The sequence below is a fragment of the Caretta caretta genome, chromosome 2 (assembly GCF_965140235.1).
Source record: "Caretta caretta isolate rCarCar2 chromosome 2, rCarCar1.hap1, whole genome shotgun sequence".
Taxonomy (NCBI): Eukaryota; Metazoa; Chordata; order Testudines; family Cheloniidae; genus Caretta; species Caretta caretta.
In genome coordinates this window covers 150,636,069-150,654,504 of record NC_134207.1, presented here as the reverse complement: position 1 = coordinate 150,654,504, position 18,436 = coordinate 150,636,069, and positions in this window count along the sequence as shown.

The window sequence follows — 18,436 nt, the reverse complement described above, 5'->3', positions numbered from 1 at the left end:
TCCCCGCCCCAGCCCTGCCTCTTCCCCGCCTCCTCCTCTGAGCGCCCCATGTTCCCATTCCTCCCCCCTCCCTCCCAGAGCTTAGCTGTTTGGTGGCGGCAAGTGCTGGGAGGTAGGCAGAGGAGCGGGGAGGTGGTGCCCTCAGGGAGGAGGAGGTGAGGTGAAGTGGGGAGGGGAGGGGAGCTTGGGTGCCGGTGGGTGCAGAGCTCCCACTAATTTTTTCCCGTGGGTGCTCCGGCCCCAGAGCACCCACGGAGTCAGCGCCTATGGGAGGGGATACCTAAGGAGACCGCATTTCTGACTTCTTGTTAGCCCAGTGTGGTGAGACAGAAGTCTACTTTTGTTGCTGGTTTGATATAGCTTTGGGATGTGTTTGCCCTATTTCTTAGCAGTTTGGCCTGAATCCGGTATTCTCAGTTATGACCCACTAAGGCATAGCGACAGGCACTCATCCAGGAGAGGAACTCCTGGTTTCTACTCCCTGCTACAGAGTGGGGTTAAAACCTGAGTGTCCTACACTGCAGGTCAGTGTTCTAACTACTGGTCTAAATGTTATGCAGATGGGGTAGGGCTTCTCCTTGGTTTTTGTGAATCTATCCCTTCATGTCCTTTGCTTTTATTAAAAGTACCTGAAATGGCTTTTTCTTAACCTGTAATATTTTTTTCCAACTTTTTTGATTAACTGAACATTCCAAAACAAGTTCAGTTTTGGTTTGGGTTTAACTGAATATTTTTTCATTTGATTTTTCAGAACTGCCAGTGAACTGAAAAAAATCAGCTACTCACACAGCTCGTTTCACTATATACCTACCACCTTCTGCAACAAATCTGTCAGCGGTCCTATGGACAACAGGCTTCTTTACTATACAGCCCTGATTTATCCTAGAACAAGTCCTTCCTGAATGTGGCAGGGAAAAAATAGCTTGTGATTATGTAAGTAAAGACAGTATCATAATGCACATACACAAGGGAACTGAATTAATGTTGCACAGACAACTTTAATTCTGGCCATTGCAAACTTTTGAGTGCCTGACTTTATGACCTTAATAATGTTCTATTAAAATGGATGTTTTATGTGTAATTTCCTAGGGTTTTAAAAAAGCATACTGAAAATAAACTCCATCTTGTGGCATCATATTGACACCTACATGGGCCATCAGCAGGGTTTTCACCTTTAGACCCACCACAGTCTGCCACTTGAGCTAATGGAGTAATTAGGAGCAGTAGTAGGGTGTCATCCTTTGTGTGGACTAGCACTGGAGTAGGATGAGAGACACACTTTGTCAGTGGGCTCCACAGATATTTGCTGACAGCAGAGAAATGTTGAGACTCAGGAATCTTGGTTTCCAATCCAGGCTTTGGATGCTGTGTGCTCTAGTGGGCACAGACGCTTCTGTCCTGTTTCCTCCAAATCTGTCCTGTCTCTTCCCCACCCCAGCTCCATGTCCCAGTCTCCTTGTCCAGCCACTGCTAGTCTCTCCATCTGGGCTTGCTGTCTAAATCCCACTTTCCATCCCATCGCCAGTCCCAGTTCCCTCTTGTTGGCTGTTTATCCAATCTGGCTTTCTTCTGCCTTCTCCACTGGCCCCCAGTCCCAGTCTTCTTCCCTGGGCTCCTAATCCAATCTTAGTTTTCCATTCACCTCTCCTTTGTTCCTTGCCTCAGTCTCTTCCCTCCCTTCTTGTCCCAGTCTTTTGTCCAGCCAGACACAGTTTTCCTTCCACACCACAGCTGCTGGTCAGATCTGTCTCACAGCTCTCACCCCAGCTCCCAGTCTCCTTTCCAATCCCAGCCTGTGCTCCCATCGGGTCACAGTTTCATTATCCAGTCACGCCCAATCAGCCCCTCTAACTCTCAATCACAGTTTTCCTCCCCAGTTCTAGTTTCACCAGAATCCTTGCTCTAAACTGCTCCTTTATGTCCTGCCTGGTCTGACTTTTATCCCCTCGGCATTTAATCAGATCAGTTCCTTCTCCACATTGCCTAGGTGCCAGCAGGGAGGGTGGGGTCATTGATGGCATGTCTACACAGCATTTTGGAGCCCACAGGAGCAAGCTTCCCAGCCCAGGTTGCAAAGTCAGGCTAGTGAGGCTCACACTAGTACTCTAAAAAGAGTAAAAAGAAAAGGAGTACTTGTGGCACCTTAGAGACTGACAAATTTATTTGAGCATAAGCTTTCGTGAGCTACAGCTCACTTCATCGGATGCACGAAAGCTTATGCTCAAATAAATTTGTTAGTTTCTAAGGTGCCACAAGTACGCTTTTTCTTTTTGCGGATACAGACTAACACGGCTGCTACTCTGAAACCTCTAAAAAGAGGGTAGATAGCTCTTTGAAATTATGGCTTTAGCTAGAGCTCAGGCTCTGAAGCCTAGGGAGAGGGGTGGGCTTCAGATCTTGTCTTCATTACATTGTTTTTTAAGCTATAAATCAAGTGTTGCTACTAACCTGACTCCTTTCCACACACAAAAATCTGTAGCTCAAGTTAAGTGTTACTTTAGGCTTGAGCAGTGACCTTTGGGGGCATGGGCTGAAGCCATGCTCCAGCCCAGTGGGGATAATGAATGCACAGTCTGGTGAGTGCTAGGAGCCATCAGAGGATGGAGCATGCTCAAATGCTCTGTGTGGTTGGTGTAGCTGAAGTCCAGTCACACACAGAAGCTATGGGAGGCTCAAGCATGCTCATTGAGGACAGAACTTCTCAGATGTTAGCTGTTAAAATCAAAAAATCTTTACTGAACATGTGCAAACAGTGTTTTTTCAAGGACTGATTATTTAGCCAAATTTGGAAAGAGAATCACAGGGAAAGGAAAAGCACATCCCAGACACAAAGGCCACAGCCCTGCCAAATTTCATATGCTTGTTCCAAAACATACAGGTGCTACAGTTATTCAGAGGAAAAGTTCACAAGATTTTTTTAAAATGGGAAAACCAACATCTTTTCCTCTAGTCTCGTTCTCAGAAATGGCACAGCCATTTTGGCTTACATTGAAAAAAAAATTAGCTTGAGGCAAACACCTGGCTTGGAAAATTTCAGTTCAAATTGTTAAGTTTTGCAAAGTTATAAGCAACTGAAAACAGGGTCTTCCAGTGGGAACTGTTGGCAAACCTTCGTAGTAGATGGTGCTACTAGTCCTGTGTATAACAGTAGCAAAGTAGAACTCTCTCAGATAGACCAGAAGTAAAACCATGAATTTTACAACAGATATGTGGACAAGCACCCAAATAATTGCATATCTTTCTCTTACAGCAATTTGGGCCTAGGGGGTGGAGGTTTTTGCTTTTCCTCAAAAATAGGATTTTCATTGGTTTCACCAGCTGTGCAAATTTGTTTTTGTACAACTCTGTTTTCTCTTATATGCTGTGCAGCAGACACTTGTCTCCTGTGACAATTTCTCAAATGTATCTGAAAAAAATCCCTAGTCATTGTATAGTATGAATAGTATGTAATATGTATAGTATGAACAAAATCTCCAATCTCAGTTATCTCCCATTGGTCACCCTTCTTTGCTCCCGCTCCTTTCCTTCTACTACTGACTAACTACAGCAGAGATTGAGGATGTCATCTAGGAGTCACCAAATACCAACTTTACACTTGACATTTTGCACAAACACAAAACAAAACAAATAAAACCCAGCTCCTTAAAAATTGTCTGAATGCTATAACCCCTATTATCACTAGCATTGCTGATACTCTTCTAGTCTGACTCAAATAGTAACAAGGAAAGGTGGGTGAGGTAATATCTTTTACTGGACCAGCATCTGTTAGTGAGAGAGACAAGTAGTAACAAACAGTAGCAGTCCACTTAACCTTTAAGAACCCTATCATCTCTAAGAAAAGCTGTGTTATTTTTCCCATCATAAATCGCCAACCTACTTGTCAAAGGTCACTAAGAAAGTAATTTCCACGCAGCATCAGAAACATCTCTTAAAAAAATTATATGAATGAAAAATTAAAATCAGGTTTTGTGCTGCTTATAATATTAGGAACATTGCATTTGAGGCTGAAGAGCTCTATACTTTACATTAGAGTGATGCCTGGTTTATACTGGTTTTCAGTTGGCATAAACCAGGATGAAGGGCCTCAGCAGCAACAACTCAGTCTAGAGAGAGCATGAATCAGATTACCTAGTGATCTGTTCTGGCTCCAGACATCTTGTAGGTGACATCATATGCACCCACATAGTTTATATTCCTTATAAACAATGTCCTCTGCAACTCTGCAAAAATATATTTTTTTCAAATTCAGGTGAATGGATTAACGATTGAACTTCTAATTATTGGTTCCAGCTGTCCTCTTTTCTATAGTCCTCAGTTAAAATCCCATTTGATGATCATAGCAAGTGCCTAGCCCTTGGAGCCTTTGATTCAGACCTTTCTCTCAAAGACCACATCAATCATTTTGTCAATTCTTCTTCTTATATATTTTTTTTCTCAGACTGATATCAACATTGGTATAGAGAGTACCAAATGAAAATCTTTGTCACTTCATAGCAGGCTGTCTGTAATTCTTTCTTCTTTCCATCACTTACTTACACCATTTGAAAGAGCATGTCTAGTACTGTGCAGCTTGCATATACACAACAACTAGATTGTACATGATCACACCTAGTCAGAGATCTCTTTTAGCTCCACATAAACTGATTTTAAAATGGTGTTGCCTCAGCTGGTGATGATGGATTCTCACGTTGATGTTGACATAGGAGGATTCAGCAAACACCTCTCCTAGTAGACCCTTCACAACATACTCAAGCTGGTTGTATTTTACAGTAACACTGTTATCTATCTATCTTATGCCTAATAGGATGTATGAATACTACCACAATTATGAAAGCATACCAATTAATTAGCTCTTTGATTGAGCTCTTTGAGACTATCACTATCACAGCTCTTCTCTGAACTCTCTCCAATTTATCAACATCCTTCCTGAATTGTGGGCGCCAGAACTGGACACAGTATTCCAGTAGCAGGAGCACCAGTGACAAATATAGAGGTAAAATAACCTCTCTATTCCTACTCAAGATTCCCCAGTTTAAACACTCCAGAATTGTATTAGTGTCAGGGAATGGGGGTCTTGAATGCTGTTCCACAGACCCCTTTGGCAGGAGAGTGAGTTCCACCCTGCCACCCACTTTATTAGTGATGATTTGATGTTTTCTTCCACATCATTGATAAAAAATGTTAAACAGTGTAGAGCCGAGAACTGATCGTTGCAGAACCCCACTGGAAGCAGACCCACTCTATAATGATTCCTGGTTTACAGTTACATTTTGAGACCTATCAATTAGTCAGTCTTTAATCCATTTAACATATGCCATGTTAATTGTATGTCTTTCTAGTTCTTTAATCAAAATGTCATGCAGTACCAAGTCATACTCCTTACGGACGTCTAAGTATATTAGATCAACACTATTATCTTTATCTTCCAAACTTGTAATTTCATAAAAAATATCCAGGTAGTTTGACAGGATCTATTTTCCATAAACCCATGTTGATTTGCATTAATTACATTACCATCCTTTAATTCTTTATTAATCAATTCCCATTTCAGCTGCTCCATTGTCTTGCCTGGGATTGATATCCAGGCTGACAGGCCTATAATTACCCAGGCCATCTCATTTACCCTTTTTAAAAATTGGCACAGTATTAGCTATCTTCCAGACTCCTGGAACCTCCCCAGTTCTCTAAGACTTATTGAAAATCAGTATTAAGAGTACAACAAGCTTCTCAGCCAGCTCTTTGAAACTCTTGGATGGAAGTTATTGGGACCTGCTTATTTACAAATATTTGACTTTCATAACTTCAATTTAATATCCTCCAGAGGTCTTAGTGGAATGGAAAACATGTTATCACCATATAATGAGACTATATCATCCCCAACCCCAATATAGAACAAATATTTATTGAACACTTCTGCGTTTTCTCCATTATGTTTGCTAATTCTACCATTTCTATCTAGTAATGGATCAATACCATTGTCAGTGTTCTTTGTGTTACTAATATATTTTAAAAACCCTCTCTTATTGGCCTAACTCTGCTGGTCATAGATTTCACCTTGTGCCTTTGCGTCTTGTGTCAATTTTCTACCATTTCTAATTTCTGATTTATATTTATCATTATCAACTTCCCCTTTCTTCCATTTTTATTTATTTATATATATATAGCTGCCTTCACATCCCCTCCAAACCAAGTCAGGTTTTTAAACAGTATGGCCTGCTTGAATTTTAGTCCTATCCTCCAAAGCACTTGCAAGCCCTCCCAGGTTGGTATCGTCCACAAACTATATAAGTGTACTCTCTCTGCCATTATCTAAATCATTGATGAAGATATTGAACAGAACCGGGCTCCTGTGGGGCTCCACTAGATATACCCTTCCAGCTTGACTGTGAACCACTAATAACTACTTTCTGGGAACAGTTTTCCAGCCAGTAATTTATAGTAATTCTATCTAGGTTGTATTTCACTAATTTGTTTATTATAAGGTCTTGCAAGACAGTATCACAAGCCGTACAAAAGTCAAAATATACCACATCTACCCACCTTCCCCGTATCCACAAGGCTTGTTACCCTGACCAAGAAAGCTATCAGGTTGGTTTGACACAATTTGTTCTTGACAAATCCATTCTGTTAATTATCACGTTATTATCCTCTAGGTGTTTGCAAATTGATTGCTTAATTATTTGCTCCATTATCTTTCCGGGTACTGAAGTTAAGATGACTGGTCTCCAATTCCCAGGGTTGTCCTTATTTCCCTTTTTATAGATTGGCACTATATTTGCCCTTTTCCAGTCATCTGGAATCTCACCGTCTTCTATGACTTTTAGAAAATAATCACTAATGGCTCAGATATCTCCTCAGTCAGCTCCTTGAGTATTCTAGGATGTATTTCATCAGGCCCTGGTGACTTGAAGACATGTAACTTGCCCAAGTAATTTTTAACTTGTTCTTTCCCTATCTCATTTTCATAGGCGTTCATTAAGTTAGATGTCAAATTACTAATAACTTTTTGGTGAAAATTGACACAAAAAAGTCATTTTGCACTTCTGCCACTTCCACACTTGCTGTTATTGCTCTCCCCTCCTCCCCCACCCCCCGCATTGAGTAACTAGCCTACCCTGTCCTTGGTCTTCTTCTTGCTTCTCATGTATTTGTAGAATGTTTTCTTGTTACCCCTCATGTCTCTAGTTAAATTAGTCTCGTTTTGTGTCCTGGCCTTTCTAATTTTGTCTCTACATACTTATGTTATTTGTTTATATTTCCACTTTTTATAGGACTCTTTTTGGAATTTCAGATCATTGAAGATCTCCTGGTTAATCCTTGGTGGTCACTTGCCATGCTTTCTGTATTTCCTACACAGTGGGATAGTTTTCTCTTCTGCCCTTAACAATGTTTGAAAAACTGCCAACTCTCTTGAACTGTTTTTCCCTGTAGACTTGCTTCCCATGGGATCTTACCTACCAACTCCATTGTAGGTAATCATGATTGCTTGTGCCTGTGCACATATACATCTTCGGGATTTTTTACTTTTTTGAAATTGCATTGGGCATTATTTAGTCAAATAATCAAAAATGAACATGCATTATTTGCACTATAACCCAAGCAGACAATAATCCATAAAGACTCAAGTACCATTATAGGGAGCAATAAACCATGGCAACACTAATATGCTCAGTTGAAGGAAGGTGGAACAGGTAGCAAAAGAGAATCAAGAAATTCAAAATCAAACCAAAGTCAAAGAGACTCCAACTCTTCATACCTTCAGCTCCTCCTGTGTGGCCCTGAACCAAACCTGGGTTTGATTTCTCTTCAGTGACATTAGAGCCATTTAGCTCTGCATATTGCTGTCAGTCTTCAGCACTGAGTAACAATCACAACTAGGAACTATTTTTGATTACTGAAGTCTATTTTATTGATATTGACTATCTCCAAGATCACCATGACTTCCTTTGTTGAAGGCTCTCCTATCTGTCTTTCTCTTCATGTGATACTCCCAGAGTGTCTTTCTCCTGCCACTTTTTCAGCTCTTTATTTAAGGATACTAGAGCAGTAATGACTTAGAGGTTTACTGAGAATTTCTGAATTTCATGTGAGTAAACAAAAATTTAAAAAAGAAAGGCATAAAATTTTTAAAAGTGTATTTTTAAAAGTGTACTCTAGTATTCTGCTAATAAATATTTGCTGAGAAGTGGGGATAGACAGCTGTTTTTACTGGGCAGAAAAGAAAGTGTACACGTAGCAACATGGAAATGTGTGAGTGTCTAATAAATTACACCTGTAAGTTGTAATGTGACTAACTTTCCTTGATTTTTGGGCTTCTTTAACAATTTCCAAAACAGTCTCTTTCCCTTCTCCCTCTCCTACAACAATCCTATGATTCCGTTCTATGTCATAGCCTGTTCTGGGGACTGCTCTAGTGCACGTGTACAATGAGAACAAACACTCACTACTGACAGGTTTCAGAGTAGCAGCCATGTTAGTCTGTATCCGCAAAAAGAAAAGGAGTACTTGTGGCACCTTAGAGACTAACACATTTATTTGAGCATAAGCTTTCATGAGCTACAGCTCATACAGTTGCATCTGATGAAGTGAGCTGTAGCTCACGAAAGCTCATGCTCAAATAAATTGGTTAGTCTCTAAGGTGCCACAAGTACTCCTTTTCTTTCTACTCACTACTGAGGAGTTTCACATATTCTTTCTTCCATTCCCTTTGTTTTCTCCTAGAGGTTGGATGAAGTACCGATCACATTTCATATTATGGTTTAGGCCACAGCAGAGAGCACTTAGAGCTGGCAGCTGCATGTGACTTCAACAGAGGTAAGTGTTTTTTAGTGATACTCCAGAAGTGACACAGACAGGAAGTACTTCAAAGTATAATGAGACCTACAGTATTAAATCTTTTAGGCACAAACATTTCCATCAAAAATACAAAAGTGAAGACTCCCATTTGACAGAGGGCACAAACAGTGAACTCCATGGCTAATGAGAGTAACACTCAGCCTGATCATTTGACTCTTAAAACTAAATTTTGAACTGATGTTAATGCTGAATTCTTTATATTACCTTCCTGAATCCCTTTGTTACTTGAATATATTCAAACTTGAAAAGAAATCTTCTTAATACATATAAGAAATATTAAGACAAAGTTTGAAAGTATAATAACTACAAAGTCATTTATTGCATTTTGAAGAGTCTCTGAAGAACTTCTCAACATCTAGTTCCATTTGCAAAATAGTAAAGTATGCAAGGTCATTCATGTATATTTTTCTTAAAATCTGGGTGGGAATGGTACCAAAACCCCTAATACGCATTAGCCAGACAGAATTCTTTCCAATATACTCCCACAGGGGTCATCACTTTAGAAAAAACAATGATCTGGAGGTTTTTCCTCTATAGCCACTGCCAGGTACCGTGACACAGAGCCCTATAGCTGTTGCTAAATAATGTACGCTGGATTTCAGAGTTCAGCTGTATATATTTAGTAGTCATTCATTCACCAACACTAGGCACAGAGCCAGGAATTTATAATTCCCCTGTCTTCTGGAGACAAATGGCTACTGGTCTTTGCTTGTAAAGAGATAGGAAACTATAATCCTCTGGACAGCAAGCCATTAAACAGCAGTTCTTTATTTGATAAATAAGTAAAACAGCAGGTGCTTAGCAATTTTCCAAGTTATATCAGTCTGTTATCATTATGTAACATAAATTAGTTCTATTTTTAAACAACAAAGCTATAAGACAAAAGGGCTAGTATAAAACATATTCAAAAGTGAAACAAAGGTATTAAGACTACTAGAATTATAGCTAGATACAATTAACAGATGTACTGTGTCTGAGGACATTGTATATTTATCACACTTGTGGTCCATGGGAAACTCAAATTTTGTAGAATCAAATACAAATTCTTCATGAGGAAAAAGTGACACCATGTTTTATAACTAAATATATCAATTTTAGTTAAAGGCTTGAAAAGCCAACCATTTGTTTGAGCTGAATGTAATTTTCTATTCAACTGGATAAAACCATCCATACAATCTACAACATTTGGGCTAGAGGGGTGGGATGATGCAGAAATTCCAATGAAGAGAATATCTGCAGTTCGACTTTAGCAGATCCAAACACTCTCCATATACACACACTGCAAAAATTTTTTGACAGTCATGCAACTGCCACACTTGCACTATGCTCTTAGATCAATGACCAATTCAATTCTAGCTGGATTGTGGAGCTAGCTGCAGTATAATCCCAGCAATTTTGATAAGCGACAATATTAGACTGGAGAAATGTAATGAAATGCCGGTGATATACAACAGAACCATTCTGAGGCCAGTGGGCAAATGCAGGCTGTCAATAAGAAACAAAAGACATTATCACTTGGAGTTTATAATAGATGACACACAGGAGCCCATCACACTCTGGTCTACAATGCAGTGCAAGCCATGAGTTCACTCACAGTGCAACACTAGACTATCCTCAGTGCAAGAGAGTAAAATGAACAGTCACTATGGGCCCTATCCAGCATTCTAACAGAGTGTAAGAACATATTTCAAGGAGATGGACACTTAGAGGGCAACCTGCAAAGATGAAACATCATTGCACCTGTTGAAAATAGCACAGAGTGCATAACAGCTTAGTAATGATGAGAAAACCTTCAGGTAAACTGAGGATCTGCATTGATCCAAAACCACTTAACAGAGCATTGAAAAAAAATCACAACCCATCCCCAATGTTTGTGGACATACTACCTGATTTATCCAGGGCAGAAATGTTCATTATATGTGATGTCAAGAATCGGTCATGGCATATTGTGCTAGATGAGCCATCCAGCCACCTGACAACCTTCCACACCTTTTGACAGGTGACAATGGCTACAAATGCCTAGGCACGTCAGCCTGGACCCAGAAATGTTCCAGTGTAAACCAGGCACTAGAGGGACTCCCAGTAGCTGATGACATTCTTGCTGATAACATACTGCAGTACTGTAGGAAAGGTCAAGAAAGAGGCAATCCAGAACCATGATACTAAGCTGTGACGACAACTCCTTAAACAGGTGCCAGGAGTGGAATGTTAGGCTGAATGACAACAAGCTGAAGCTGAGAAGAACTGAGGACGCCTACAGACATCTGTTGATTTCTGATGGACTCTGGAAAGAACCCTGAGAAACTGAGAGCCACTAAAAAATGTCCAGACCAAAGGATGTGAAGGGATTCCAGTGACTGACAGACACAAAAAGGGATATAGATAGAAAAGGATCTGCTGGCATAGGTGAGAGGTTTTTCGCAGGTGTGGGTGGGTGAGATTCTGTGGCCTGCATTGTGCAGGTTGGACTAGATGATCATAATGGTCCCTTGTGACCTTAATATCTATGAATCTATGCTCTTTGGTATGGAATGATTCCATCACTTCATCTTTGGGCATTAAGTGGATATGCAGTCTGAACTCAAGCCATTAGAAAGCATCATGATTAAGCCATTGCTGAGTGCACCCATGCAACCATAATACATGTTACTGAGAATCCAGCACTGTGTTATGAACGTAAGGTGCTGACCAGGAAAATTGCTACTGGTAGCAGATACACTGAGTAAGACATATATTCCAGAGCAAAACACCAGTGGATCTATGGAACAGGAGATAGTTTACCAGTGTGCTACAATACATTCACATCTCAGATGAAAGGCTCCAGAAAATCCAACATAATACAGATCATAGCGCTACTAATAGTAATAACAGTTCCTACTCCAGGAACCAAGTGTCAGAGGATTATCTGGGGTTTCAAATGAGTAGTTTCTAGGTATGATCTGATGATTTTCATACCTCACACAAGCTTTTACAGCATCACTCCAGCTGTGTCCCTGCTCTCTGGGAGAAGAACCAGCCAGACAAAGGGGAAAAAGAAAAGGAGTACTTGTGGCACCTTAGAGACTAACCAATTTATTTGAGCATAAGCTTTTGTGAGCTACAGCTCACTTCATCGGAAGTGAGCTGTAGCTCATGAAAGCTTATGCTCAAATAAATTGGTTTGTCTCTAAGGTGCCACAAGTACTCCTTTTCTTTTTGTGAATACAGACTAACACAGCTGTTACTCTGAAACATAGGGGAAAGTTTTTTTTCCTAATTTTAAAAAGTTCTAGCCTTCCCATTGGCTCTTTTGGTCAGGTGCCCACATTCGTCTTTTTACCTATGGACTTTTTTAACTCTTTACATGTAAAGCAAGTAGAGAACAGCTATTAACAGGGATTTTATAGCTAACTGGCTGGCTGGGTGTTCATAAAAGGGAACACACACACCCCTTCCCACCCCGTTCATTTATCACAAGGGGACTGAGCAGTAATCCCAGCAAATTTGAGAGCTGACATCCATGTTTCACACCTGAGTATGTAGGCATGAGATGAGCCAGGGAGTGAATCTACTGAACAGGCATGAATAGCCAATTGAGAGTGTCCCTAAAACAATGCAAGGTATATAAAGAGTACCATGATCAATTGCAGTTTGAGGTGTACAAAGAGTATAGTGATCAACAACAGATGGAGACTGTACAGTGTTATGAAATCCCAACTCTACTATAGGAAAAGGTCAGAAAAGACCTGTTCACTTTTAGTGACAGGAAATACAAGATCACAGTAGATTACTGCTCCAAGAAATTGGAGCAGTAACTATGTGGAGGACACTCAGGGTAGTCTACATTGCAGTGTAAGCCTGGGTTCAGACTCAGGCTCAAACCCCAAATCCCCTTCCATCTACACACAATCCTGTCTGATTTAGACTTGGGTCCCAAGCCCTGTAGGGTGGGTGAGTTTGAGCCCAGGTCCCAGAGAGTGCAGCAGCAACTATTAAGGGAAGCAGTACATGGCAGCTGCTTATAGGAATCCTGGATTGGGACTCAGAGTAATGGAAGGACCTGGGTTCTTCCATAGGCCACTGGGGAAGTGGTTTAAGTCCCAAGAAGGGAGCTAGGCTTGTTTAGAGGCCCAAGTAAAGGGCTGGAATTTAAAGGGCTAAGGGAAAGTGCTGAAGACCCTCGTAAGGGAAGACAGACCATCTGGTGAACTCTTTCTCACCACCACCACCCCGCAGAACGAGCATCCTGGCTTGGGATCTGGGGCAGAGAGCCACTGAGGACCTGCCTAGCGTGGTCGGCAGCTGACAGGAGTGCCAAAAGTGGAAAGAAAGAGGACAGGATTGCACCCAGCTGACAGGAGGTGCTGATGAGAGGCGAGTGCACCCAGTCACAACTTGGAAAAAAGGGACAACGGAGGAGCTGAACAGAGCTCTAGTCGAGGACCAGCACAGCTCTGCTGAAACTCAGCCGGTACTAGCCAAAGGGCAACAAGAGGCTGTACTCCTAGATTTACTTCAGTTGGAGCAGCAACAACGACTCCAGAAGCACCTGTTTCAGGCTTGTCAGGAAGCTCAGCAACCAGGACACCATCCAAATAAATCTGGCTGTCACAGAAATCAAAAGGAAAGGGGTCGGACAGGCCTGCCAAGTGGAGGCAGTTTGCCAGGGTGTCTGGACTTGCAACAGTGGCTAGCCAGGCTAGAGGAACAGCAGTAGTACTAGTTATGGATCCTACAGAAGAGAAGCATAAATGTTTGCAATTACTGGGTAGACAAAAGGGATCCAGTGGGATGGAGGCCTGAGGCCTGAGGCCCGGCCAAGGAGATGTTATGTTTGTGGACAGATGAGACACTTAAGAGAGGCTTTCCCTTGGTGAATATGTAGGGAAAAGACAGAGTTGCTGAAGCAAACTGTAGGAAGAGCCACAGAAACTCCTCCAGGGCCTAAGAGGCATGAGGCCTAATTAAGAAAATGCAATGCCTGTGGGCAATGTGGACATACTGGAAGGACCTACCTCTATACAAACCAAGATGGCAAAAGTGACTCAGGGCAACAGGTGGCATGAGAGGTACTGTAGGTTGCCTGAGGGATATCTGCCCATTATCAAAGAAAGGGCAGCAGTGATATATTTTGCCTACAGGGTGGAAGGGCATTTAAAATGACATTGCCCTCTCAGAGAAATGGGTAGCAACAAGAGGAAAAAAGGAGACCCCAGAATCAGGCAAACCAGGGAGATTGAAAAGAGCGATGGTGGAATCATTGAGTCAGAAAGAGGGGGAGGCGGCTAACACACAGTGGAAAAGCAGTAGTTACAGACGAAGGGGATGTAGTGCTGATGGAAGCAGAAAATACACACACTCAGAAGGTCTACATGGTAGGAGATGGGGAGAAAGGTTGTTCCCACAGAGAAGAAAAGGATCTGTATTGGGGTGAATACAGAGGTCCCAGAGAAGGTTGACTCTGCAGCTTTGGTAACACCTGTAGCTGAGGCTCAGGAGCTAGAGAGGCTGCTAAAGTAGCAACTGCAAAGCTTGCAGGTAACAAAGAAAGATGAAGTCTCCCAGTTCCAAGAAGAGCTAGACAAGTTCACCAAGGAGTTAAAAGAGAAGGAAGCTTTTTATAATGCCAGCAGGGCCAAGACTATTATGACCCAGCAGAGGAAACATGAAGAGCTGAAATCTCTGCATCTTTGTAATCTGATGCTGCAACTGTATCTACAGATAGCCATGTGGAAGGTCTCTGTGGTGCAGCTCCAGCTACAGAGCCAGTGTAAGGAAAACAAGATGGAGCTACGAGCCCTCCAGGACCACATGCAGACATCAGAGATCCAACAGATGAGTCTGTGAGACAGAAGCATATTGCTCAGCTGGGAGCTGCAGCAACAACAGAGTGAGAAGGAGGTGCTTAAAGGACAGTGGGATAACCTCAACACTAAACTACAAAAATCAATCCGAGCCAGCAACCACCTTCTGGAGCAAATAGAGGAACTGAGAGAACTGAGGATGATAGTCCAGAAGAGGGCAGAGAGGAATGATGAGCACACAAGCATCAATATTAGTGCAGAAAGCATAGAAAGCAGAACGAAAGTGACAGCTGCCCAGAAAGCTGGTATCCTCACAGGGAAATGGGGTCACGATTCAAGAACCTGGGAAGATGGGGTAAAGGGGGCATGCACCACTTGATGATGGATCCCGTATCAACAGCCACCAATACAGAGATTGACTATAGGAGCTACAGTAACGGCAGTAGCCTGTACAACCACTCAACAAACCCAACCCTTGCTGGAATGGACAGACGTTAGAAGATAAGGTCAAAGAGGAAGTCACAGTTCAGTTCAATATTCCTAGAGGCCCAAAGGGTCAAGGCCTTACAGGCACTCAAAAAGATGTGCTCTTCAAAGGAGTGGATCAAACGCTACAGTGGGAACAGGACTTGGTCTCAGGTTTAAAAAAGACACTGGGGAACAGCAGTGGAGGGTAGGGTAGGGATAGGGTCCGGAGTGACCAAGACAAATAGGAGGATTGGGCCAAAAGAAATCTGATGAGGTTCAACAAGGACAAGTGCAGAGTTCTGCACTTAGGAATGAGGAATCCCATGCACCACAACAAACTGGGGACCAACTGTCTAGCAGTAGTTCTGCAGAAAAGGACCTGGGGATTACAGTGGACGAGAAGCTGGATATGAGGCAGCAGTGTGCCCTTGTTGCCAAGAAGGCCAATGGCATATTGGGCTGTATTAGTAGCAGCATTGCCAGCAGATTGAGGGAAGTGATTATTCCCCTCTATTTGGCACTGGTGAGGCCACACCTGGAGTATAGCGTCCAGTTTTGGTCCCCCCCCCCCCCGTACAGAAGGGATGTGGACAAATTAGAGAGGGTCCTGAGGAGGGCAACAAAAATGACTAGGGGGCCAGGGCACATGATTTATGAGGAGAGGCTGAGGGAGATGGGGTTAGTTAGTCTGCAGAAGAGAAGAGTGAGGGGGGATTTGATAGCAGCCTTCAACTACCTGAAGGGGGGTCCCAAAGAGGATGGAGCCTGGCTGTTCTCAGTGGTGGCAGATGACAGAACAAGAAGCAATGGTCTCAAGTTGCAGTGGGGGAGGTCTAGGTTGGATATTAGGAAACACTATTTCACTAGGAGGGTGGTGAAGCACTATAATGGGTTACCTAGGGAGGTGGTGGAATCTCCATCCTTAGAGGTTTTTAAGGCCCAGCTTGACAAAGCCCTGGCTGGGATGATTTAGTTGGTGTTGGTCCTGCTTTCAGCAGGGGATTGAACTAGATGGCTTCCTGAGGTCTCTTCCAACCCTAATATTCTGTGAATCTATGAGCAGTGTTTAATGCTGCAAAAGGAGAGGACTAATCTCTACAACAGGGGTGGGCAAACTATGGCCCGTGGGCCACCTCTGGCCTGCCAGCCATTTTAATCTGGCCCTTGAACGTCTGCTGGGGAACGGGATCTGGGGCTTGCTCTGCTCCGGCACTCCAGCCAGGGAGCAGGATCAGGGGCTGCTCCAATGTGGCTTCCAGAAGCAGTGGAATGGCCCCCCTCTGGCTCGCATGCATAGGGCAGCCAGGAAGCTCTACTCTGCACACTGCCCCCGCTCCAAGTGCTGAACCCGCAGCTCCCATTGGCTGGGAACCACGGCCAATGGGAGCTGCAGGGGCAGTGCCTGTGGACAGGGCAGTGTGCAGAGCCACCTGGCAGTGCGTCTGCATAGGAGCTGGAGAAGGGACATGCCGCTGCTTCTGGGAGCCACTTCAGGTAAGCGACCCCCAGAGCCTCTACCCCTGAGCCTCCCACCATGTTCCAACCCCATTCCCCAGCCTTGATCCCCTTCCCACCCTCCAAACCCCTTGATCCCAGCCTGGAGCACCTTCCTGCACCCCAAACCTCTCATCCCCAGCCATAGGAACCAATTTCTCCTGGCACCAGTGGGTGCTCGACCTCCCCTGCCCCTGGCCCCACCCTGACTCCACTACTGCCCCGACCCCTCCCACCACTGCTCCACCCCATTCCAGCCCCTTCCCCAAAGTCCCTGCCCAAGTCTGCCCCCTCCCTGCCCCTATTGGAATCTTTCCCCAAATCCCTGCCCCTGCCCTGCCTCTTCCCCACGACCTCCCTTGAGTGTGCCATATTCCTGCTCCTCCCCCTCCCTCCCACAGCTTGTTACACTGTGAAACAGCTGTTTCATGGCAACAAGCACTGGGAGGAGAAGCAGGGATGCAGCGTGCTCAGGGGAGGAGGCTGAGGTGGAGGTGAGCTGGGGCGGGGAGGGGAGCTTGGCTGCCAGTGGGTGCAGTGAGTCCAATTTTTCCCTGTGAGTATTCCACCCCTGGAGCACCCACAGAGATGGCGCCTATATCCCCAGCCCCACCCCAGGGCCTGCACCCCCAGCCAGAGTGCTCAGCCCCTCCCCTTCCCACACCCCACTACCCCAGCCCTGATCCACCTCCTGCCCTCCAAACACCTCGGTCCCAGTCCAGAGCACCCTGCTGCACCCCAAAACCCTCATCCCCAGCCCCAACCCAGAGCCCGCAACCCCAGCCAGAGCCTGCACCCCTTCCCACATGTCAATCTCCTGCACCAGCCCTGATCCCCCTTCCACACACCAAACATCTAGGGCCCAGCCTGGAGTACCCTCCAAAACCCCAAACTCCTCATCCCCAGCCCCACCCCAGAGCTCGCACCCCCATCTGGAGCCCTTACACCCCCTCTCCCCGCCCCACACCCCAGCCCAGAGCCCCCGCCCGCATCCTGAACTCTTCATTTCTGGCCAAACCCCAGAGCTCTAACCCCCAACCAGAGCCCTCAGCCCCTCCCACAATTGAACCCCAATTTTGTGAGCATTCATGGCAGGTCATATAATTTCTATTCCCAGATGTGGCCCTTGGGGCCCACACCTGCTCTAGAACTTGCTTAATGTCTAACTGGAAGTCCAGCATGGCTAAAGATAAAGAGTTGCTCACCTTGAAGACTGAAGCAGTCATCAGAAAAAAAGGAGTTAGAATCATGCAGGGCACAACCAGTATAACAGAAAGGTTGACTGAGCCCAGAGGGACATCAGCCAGTTGAAATTAAGAGCTGCCCTGCCCCAAGTCTAATAATGCAGGAGCACAGTAAAGCTGCATGGTAAAGCCACAACCAAACTTCTCCTAAAAGGAAGAGCTCTGCTCACAGGAAAAAAAGGCAGATAAAAGTGATCCTAACATACTGAATGTCATCTATACAATAGTGCGGTGTAACAATGCAGCCTCTGGCTGGACACTACTGAGAGTATCAATTCAGGACAAATTGCTTAGAGCAGGGCAGTTACAGCCCAAAGCTGGAGTTACTTTACTATTAAGGCATGCCAAACCAGCCAAAGAGAGAGGACTTTGGTTTTACCCCACTGGCTAACCATAAGTCACACACACAATTCCCTTAGATGCTCCAGTTTCCCGGTATCACCACCAGTGCCACTCGTTATGGGGACAAATGGTCATGAAAACCAAAAGCCCAGTAAAAGAAAAAAGGTTCTTCCGATCCCAAAGGACCAAGCCCCAGACCCAGGTCAATATACCAGTCAGATCTTACCCAGAAATCACACTGTTGCCAAT